We start from the raw sequence: 8,939 nt of genomic DNA on the forward strand, positions 1-8,939 counted from the left end.
GCTCCTTTTTCAGTAATATTTAGTCATCAAAGACTCAATTAGGATTGCCCACTTCCATACTCCCAAAGTTAGGATGCTTGCTCTGTGTTTGATAACAGATCAAAGTTTCATTAAATTCAAAATGAACAAATAGTTCTTGACCTTTTATAACAAAACAATGTTATTTTAAAATGAAACAAACGTACAAAAATGATTCTATTGACAATGCATCTTTTCATCTGTTAGGCACAGAGTTTTTGAAGTAATGGAAATGTGATGGCAAAATTTCCAGGGTATTCAGCTTTCAGCCACAGCACTTAAGGCAGATTACTGGTTGCTAAAATATGAATATAAAAACACCTGACTCACCAAATTATTTCCTAGAATAGTTAGCTGGGTGGAGGCTCGTGAAGTTAATAACTAAACCCAACCCTCAAGTCTATTGGCAAAAGGCATATTTAAGCTTAGTGACTCTGTATCCACCCAGAAAGATAAAGGAGCCTTTGATATCCTGCTTGGTTGACTGGAAGAGGAAAATGACTCATATGTCACCTGGAACACTGAATGAGTAGCCTGTATTGGAAATATTTTGAAAGGTAAGTGGAAGTACTAAACCAGTCTTTCAGACTACACTACAACAAGCCTGAGGCAGATGGTGATTCAATAAATAAGACTTTTAAAGGAGAAAAAGTCTTGTGCAAAAAAAAAAAAAAAAACAGAGCAGAGCAAATAATCTTTGCATTAAGAAGATGTGAGTCAAGTTATGCTGGCTTAGAGAAACGAATTATACGCCTTCATGATCTTCAGATAGACATATAATGTTAAATGACCTAAGGTAAACGAAGCATCTGTCTCAGTGTCTAGCTGGTATGGAATGTCAGTATATTTCTTCCCTTCATCTCTAATCTTTCCCTTGTGTTTGTTTATTGGTTTAAAAGGAAGGATACATTAAGGTATCTTTATATAGTTTCATATAAAATTCATGTTTCTAAGGTCTTAGAGCCCAAAGTCTAACTCTTCATGTTGGTTTTACTATTAATAATAATCAAACATGACAGCAAATTTAGTCTGTATAAAATTCTGCCATATGGTTCAAAAATTATTTGGGGACAGCTTTTTGTAATGAAGACTCTGTAGCTCCCTTTGGTATATTTTCTGTGATTTTGCTGAAACCAACCACCTGTACATATAGCTAGAATATAAATTTTAAAAATATCACTGGTCAGTCAATGTAGTTACTTAATTTTGAATGCTAAAGTGCCAAGTGTTGACATTTTAAGTTTAAAGCCAATTTTTCTGGTTCTTTTCTGGAGAAAATAAATAATGCTTTGGAATATTAGCAAATTAGAGCAACTTTTCATCTCTTCAACAATAAATAATTGTTCTGGCTAGAAAAAAATGATTCTACAAACATAATTAAAAGTCATTTCATTCTGAATAAGGTGATTAGTTCTCTGATGCATGACATGTATGTAAGAACAAACAATGTAGAATATTTGAGCGACACATTTTCAACTCCACCCAGTCACCCATTTCATGTTTAAGTGTCATTGTATATATTTAGTACTTCATTAGACTTAATGAAGTTTGTATGAAATAACCTCAACATGCTTTTTGTTGGCAATTTAATAATATATAACTTTATATTTTCCTGAAGTAAATGTTCTCTTTCCTAAATATGCTATTATTGCTCTTTTAGAACAAAATAATAGTTAAAAAATAAAGGATTTATTGGACAGCATATGGTACAGAATTTTGACAGTTTGCATTTTTAACTCTTTTGAGAATCTGTCTTCCTATTTCACATCCTCTTTTCTTGCCACTCCATTCCAACAAATACTCTTTTCAGGGAGTTTAGTCATAGCCAATAACAACCTTGTTGTTGGGCCAGTCCAGCTACAGACAGGATGTAACTTGTAAGAAGGAGAATCACTGGTGTGCCAGAAAGATTGCCCTGTCAGCTGAGAAGCAAGTCTGCTTCTTTCCTTTGCTTTGCTACTAAGTACATCTGTGTCTGCAGAAGTAGGCCACTGTAACTCAGGAACTTGAGGAGCTGTGACTGAGACCAGGCCCTTTGTAAGGAAGAAGGGAAAGGACAGAATGCAGGATAATTGAATGGGAGGAACTACTCCCAAAAAAAAAGGACAAAAAGAAAGGATAGTCTGAAGATTTCAAAAAGTTGTCAATTTTATCTTCTTATGTAGGGCCAGTGTGGGTGCATGTGAATGTGTATACAGGAAGGAACTGGTATTGTGAAATAACCCCAAGTACCACTGGTCAGCCTGTCTCCCTTTGAAAGACAACAATAAAAAACTACTTTGAATAACTTCATAACAGGAAATAACACAATGGAATCTAGAGAATCCTGAAATGGAAAAATCTAAAAACTTTGAACCAAAGAATCTAAATAATTGTTAAAATAGTATGTATAGTTGAAGTTGAGAATATAGGGAGTTTTAGATACCCAGGCACTCAGTAAGATATTGAAAGTAAAAAAGAGTCCACCCTTTTCTAGGTTTTCAATAGATTTTTATACTCTCATCTTCAAATATAATGATAAACTGTGTTCTCTTTGTAGTGTAACTTTCTTAAATTCAAATAATAGTCAAGGATTGATTGCATTGGTTTGAGAAAAAAGTGTTGGTAGTTTAAAAGATCTAAATACTGAAGATGAATGGGTTACTGTAGGATTTAAAAAGTCATATTTTTACTTTAGTTAAATTACAACAAGTTTCTCTTAGTATTTTGTCACAGAGATGCCATTTATATGACTAGTTATTAGAGAGCCATTCATTTATTTTGATATGTATCTACTAAGAACACTATTGTGAAAATCATTTACACCTACATCTAACCTAGATGCTTGTAAAAAGAGGATACTGAAGTACTAAAATATCACAAAATAGTATCATGATGGAAAGTGTTAAGGAATAAGGTTCTTTCCCTCTCAAGGCTAACTATTTTCTTAATAGCCCATTAAGACCTACATTTCCCTTTTTTCCCCTTTAGGCTCAGAACACCTATGTTTATCTTATCATGGATTCTTTTTTTAGTGGCCTTTGACTCCTTTTACTTGACCTCTTTTGTTTTGAGAAAGAATGTCAGATAAAAGGAAGAAGCAAAGGGAAGGACTCTAAGATGTCCTGCTGCTGAAATACATTTCAGCCATTTTCCAGTTTTGTCTGGTGGGAGGCTGGCTGGCTAATTGTCATTTGTGCCTAGTATCCTTCCATAGTTAGTGGAAGTGTGTGAGACCCTTAAGCCCATTGGCAGCTCCTCACAGACTGTTAAGGAGCTTGTTTATTCTGAAAATTTTTCAACATAAATTTTATTTATAAAATGCACCTCACTATTCTTACATTAAATCTTCCTTTATTGCTTTCTTTTCCATTCTTACTTCCTTTGCTTCAATTTGATCATATTGTCCCTCATTTACTGACACATTTTTCTAACTTTATTTTTATTTATTTTTTTTGTGATACTAGGCATTGAGTATAGGGCCTTGCACGTGCTAGGCAAGTTCTCTACCACTAAGCTGGATTCACAGCCCCTTTCCTACATATATTTTTTATACTGACAACTGATTCCTTGGAAATTGGGAACGTAATCATTCTATCTTTTAGAGAGCTTTACATTAATGCTGTAATGTTTTGTGAATAATGGTTGAGATATTTAATAAATAATGTCTTTGAAATGATCATGAAGAGACAGCCTTTTTAACTTAAAAGAACTTCCAGAAAACTTCTTGATGAAAAAATTGAACAAAAGTATATTTATTTGCATTAATTCTGAAATGCCTGTTATGCTAGTAGTGTATTGTATAAAAATGTCAAGCTATATTCAGTTGGGGGATAAAAATAATCTTCCAAAACTTTATTTCGCAACTGAAAACTCAGGTTATTAGATGACTATTTCTTTGACTTAGTCTTGTACTTTATAAAGCTTGTAATGTAATCAGTTATGCAATCTTTTAGAGTAAGCTGGAAGGATATTGAAACAATAATCTTTCAGCCATTCTTTTTCCAATAACTAGATTACACTGTTAATCAGCATATTCAAGCTTCCTTTTCATTCGTTTTTTAAAAATTGTAGGAAATAGTTTTCAGTGTATGCTGTGAGAGATTTTATTATAGGATTAAAATCTTTGAGCAAACAATAGGGACGTGAGGCAGGGTCCAGGTATTCAATCTCATGAGCCAATATTATACTTCAGGTAATTCTAGAAATGAACTACATTTATTTTTTTTCTCCCTTCTTTTTAGTGGCAAAAGTAGATACATTATAAATTTTTAATGCCATATCATGCCTCGGATCCTTCATCCTAGACCATCCTAACCATCCTGCTTCTACATTCAGGGCACTACAATTTTGTGCTGACAAAAACTGCAAAAGTGATTTTTTGACTTATTGTACTTACTGTGTATACTCTTTATTCAGTATTTGTTGGATCATCATTGTGGCTTAATTTTTTTTGTTTTTGTTTTTGAAAGGGGATACTTGTAACTCCCACTACCACACTGATTTCTTACATTTGGCTGCAGATAGCTTTTTCATACTTTATAAATGAAACCAAAGCACTAAATGGGAATGCTTTTAACTTACCTACTACATTCTACAAATGTATCTGCTTCCACACGTGCTCTTACAATTCTCTTTTGCTCTTAGTGAAGAAAGTGTCCTCTTTTTCATGAAGCTGATTCATTCACCCATATTCCTGACCACAGGCTCTCCAGTGTCCTTGTCTGCCATTTTTCTCTTCATTATTTTCTAAGGATCCCTGTACTCCTTCATGAAGGAAGATGTCTCATAGGTTCTGTTAGTTTTTTTTCTTTTTTTTTTTTCTCATTGTTTACATCACAAAGGAGTTCTTACCCAATACTCACTGTTAAGGACATCTGCATTTGCCTCCAGCTCTGACTGCTCTCCTGAGTTCTGTGGTGCCTACCAGCTGTCTTTACCTATCTTCTTGAAGATAACTAAATCCTAATATATTCAAAATAAATCAATTATAATCCAGAATTTAAAAAATTATCTTTGCTCCTTCCTGTATTCTCCTTGTTAGTAAATGGTACTGGGTTTGTTCAATCCTAAAACCTATGAATCATTTTTGTGTCTTTCCTCTCTCTTACTCTGTGGGATTAATAGCAACTAATAGTGCTGGATATAGACAAGGTATTTTTCCCTCCAAGAGGACAAAATGTATTATTTAATCTCCACAATCTCTGTATTACATAAGTTGATATTATTATTGCTATTTTAAAATTAAGAAAATGGAAGCACAGGAGGCACAATAACTTGCTTATATCACATAGATAGTAAAGGGTAGAGATGAGATCTAAACCAAGGCAGTTTAACCACGAGGCCTCTTAACCACACTATACTGGCCTTCCAAATGCCAGGCTCCTAAATATCTCTTCAATTCATTTTCATCTGTTCTTTCCCTCCTATTTTTGTTGTCTTAAATTGTGTGCTCCTTATTTCTTACCTGTGTAGTTCCTACCACTTGCTGCCCCATATCCATTTTCCAATATATGTCTTATTAATTAGTCCTCATCAATTTTTTTTCTGGGTGTTAGTAAATTCTTTGTAATCTATTGATTTTAATCTTATAGTTATATATTTTAATTTTTTTCCCATTTTGTGTATTATTTTCTTTCAAAATAGAGATTATTTGTATGTTGTCCATATTTGCCAGCTTTTTTCTTGCCATCTTTTCTTATTTCATTTTATGTTATTTCCTCCAAACTGTCTTCTTTGTCTCCAACTATATTTTTATTTACTCCATTTTACCTTTTGTTTGTTCTAATGAGAATTTACCTTTATGGTAGTTTCATCTTATTCTTTTATTCATTCCCAAGTCCCTAAACTTATTTCATCTGTTCTCTCTTCATCTCTTTTTCGATCATTTGTTACTTTTGCAGCACTACCACCCCTCCCCCCTGACTTTTTTCCCTCAGAAAAGCCAAATTGCCTTTGGTTTCTTTAAATCTTTATAAAACCATTTGTTTAAAAATGAACTATCTTTCTAGGAACAGATCCTAAAATTCCTTATTCTTCATTTGACTTTTATTTGTTTATTTTTTCCTCTGCACTTTTCTTCAATATCTAAATTTCCACCAGTGAAATAGATGTTTCAGAAACAACAAAAAGTTAGAGTGCTTGCCACACATGAACAGAGCCCTAGGTTCAATCTTCAGCACCACAGATACACACATGCCAAAATAAATAAACAAATAAATAAAATTAAAGAAATAAATGCATATGACAAACTTTGAGAGAGAATTTTATGAAATCAAGGACTGCTTGGATGACTTAGCAATGTAGTTCTCCTTGTATCAAAAGAATCCCTTCAGCCAATGGTAGTGAAGTCAGGAGGCTTGCTTTCCAACAGTGGAACAAAGATAAGGGGAAATTTAAAAAATTTCCTGCTTTCCAGAATGAAAAGGCACAGGGGAAGAGGAAAAAAGAGGAAAGAAAGAGAGTCAGGAAACATGTCCCAATTTTGCATACATGAATTGAGTGAGGGTGGCAGTGAGGGTAGAAGAGAGAGTGAGATCCTGTGTCAGTTTTCTATCTAGGATTCTGAGTGGAGTTTACCTCTTTGCTTCCCTGTTGAAATCTGGGGCATGGCTATGTCTTATTGAAAACACAGAGGATCTCATGTCAAAGGTGAAGGTGTCATAGTATTTATCTACTATCTTCCAAGCAGGTGTTGGTTGAGGACTGCTCCTGAAGGGCATTAATTCCTTAATTTTTGCAACCTGTTGCATGTTTACACGAAATGGCCACTGGTAGCCAAAGAAACCCTTCCAGCAAAAAAACAGAAGCACTTGCAGATGGAAGTCAGAATGGTGTGTATGTGTTGCCTTGTTCCTTTGTCAAGGATCAATTAACTATTTATGTGGATCTATTTTTGGACACTATTCTGTTCCATTGACTTGTCTATTTCACCCAAGTACCTTTTTGTCTTGATTATTGTAGCTTTAAATTTTGAAGTTGGGTAGTATCCGTTTTCCAATTTTATTCTCTCACATTAATATTGTGTTGCTGTTTCTTGCCTCTCTGCATAAATTTTAGAATTTGATTGCAAATATTCCAAAACCAAAACTTGCTGAGAATTTTATTAGGATAACTTTGAAACTCAAATTAGACAGAACAGAAATCTTGATAATATTGAGTCTTCCTATCTGTGATCATGGAATAAATAGCTCTCTATTAACTTAGCTCTTCTCTTTTTTTTCATCAGAATTCTTAGATTAACTAAATAAGTAGGATGAAAATTATATTTAGGCATTTGAAGAATTACATACTTATAATTTAGGAATTCCACTATTGATATTCATTCTATAGGAAATTTTGCACATCAAAACCAAAAGATATTCTAAAAATGGCTTTTATATCATTATTTGAATAGAAAAAAGGAAAAATTTTAACAACTTCAAGTGCCTTCTGTGTGAATATAAGAATGAGAATTTTATAGGATAAATTGAATAAATGGCCTTCAGAAAGAATGAAGTGGATGTACATGTATTGACATTTTAATCTCAATATATAATGCTGAATAAAAAGTTATCAAAGAATACTACTACATGGTTTCATTTTTTATAAAGCTTGAAACATATCAAACTAAATAATATATATAATTGCATGTACCACATACATGTGGTAAACCTGCATGGAATGATGTTCACAAAATACAGAACAATGTTTGCTTTTTGTAGGGGAGAAAGGGAATCACAGGTTTTGGTTCATTCTAATTCTTAAGCTTTGAGGTGGGTACATGAGTGTCTGTTTTGTTGTTATTCTTTAAATTGTTTATATAAATTATACTCCTGGGCTGGGGTTGTGGCTCAGTGGTAGAGAGCTTGCCTAACCTGTGTGAGGCACTGGGTTCAATTTTCAGCACTGCATATAAATAAATAAAATAAAGATCCATTGACAACTAAAAATATGTTTAAAAATAATAAATAAATTAGATTTCTGTTTGTGTAACATTTTTTATTTAAGCTAATTCAATTATGTAATTTAAAACTAGTATATTGATAAGTCAGGTCCATTTTCTTGTTTCAGAAAACATTTTAAGAATTTAAATTTAAGAAGCAGTTGCCATCAACTCTAAAACAAATTGTTTTTAAGTTTCTAATTATTTTATATTTTATTGATACAACAACATATATAAACCAGCCAAAGCAGTTTAATATAGATATCAAATTAGTGCTAACAAATTCAAAATAACAGAATAATAAACTATAGTCATTTTCATCTTTAATATCTTGGCTAAGGTTTTATTTTAGTCTTCAAGTTATGCATACATAACTTGATCAAAATAGATAAAGGGATATTCTCACAGTGACAAAATGACAACGTCTAGCCTTGTAGAATTCAGAAAATCACCCATCTTCCCTTTTAGAACACATATTATTTCTACATTTGTGGTTGGGAACCATAGAAACTATGGTTGAAAACATTATTGGAACAAGAAAACATGACTATTTTTAAGACTATGATGATTTAGAATATAATCAGCACCAAACTAGTAAGTTGTATGGAATTAGGTTGATGATATATGTGGTGTTGAATGGATCCTGGCAACCTCTGATCAAATGCCTTCCAATTAAACATCATAACAGCTTCAGGGTGTGAGTCCTCTGAGCCAGGACGTGGATAAATATTTACATAAATCTGTTGCACAGCTGTACTCTATTATATTAGTAGTCTGTGTGGAGGGGCACATCACATGTCTATAACTGGAATGTTTTGGAGTTTATCTACTAAATATATCTTTTAAGAAACATTGAAAAAGCTTTATTATGAAGTATACATACATAGTAGAAATTCGCAAAAGGAAAAGATAGACACATTATTTTAAAGGGAACACCAATATAACTTCCATTCCGGTTAAGAAGTAGAATGTGGCCAGCACCCCAGCAGCCCCATGTGCCTTTCCTCACAATAACCTG

The sequence above is a fragment of the Callospermophilus lateralis genome, chromosome 6 (genome assembly GCF_048772815.1).
Source record: "Callospermophilus lateralis isolate mCalLat2 chromosome 6, mCalLat2.hap1, whole genome shotgun sequence".
Classification (NCBI taxonomy): domain Eukaryota; kingdom Metazoa; phylum Chordata; class Mammalia; order Rodentia; family Sciuridae; genus Callospermophilus; species Callospermophilus lateralis.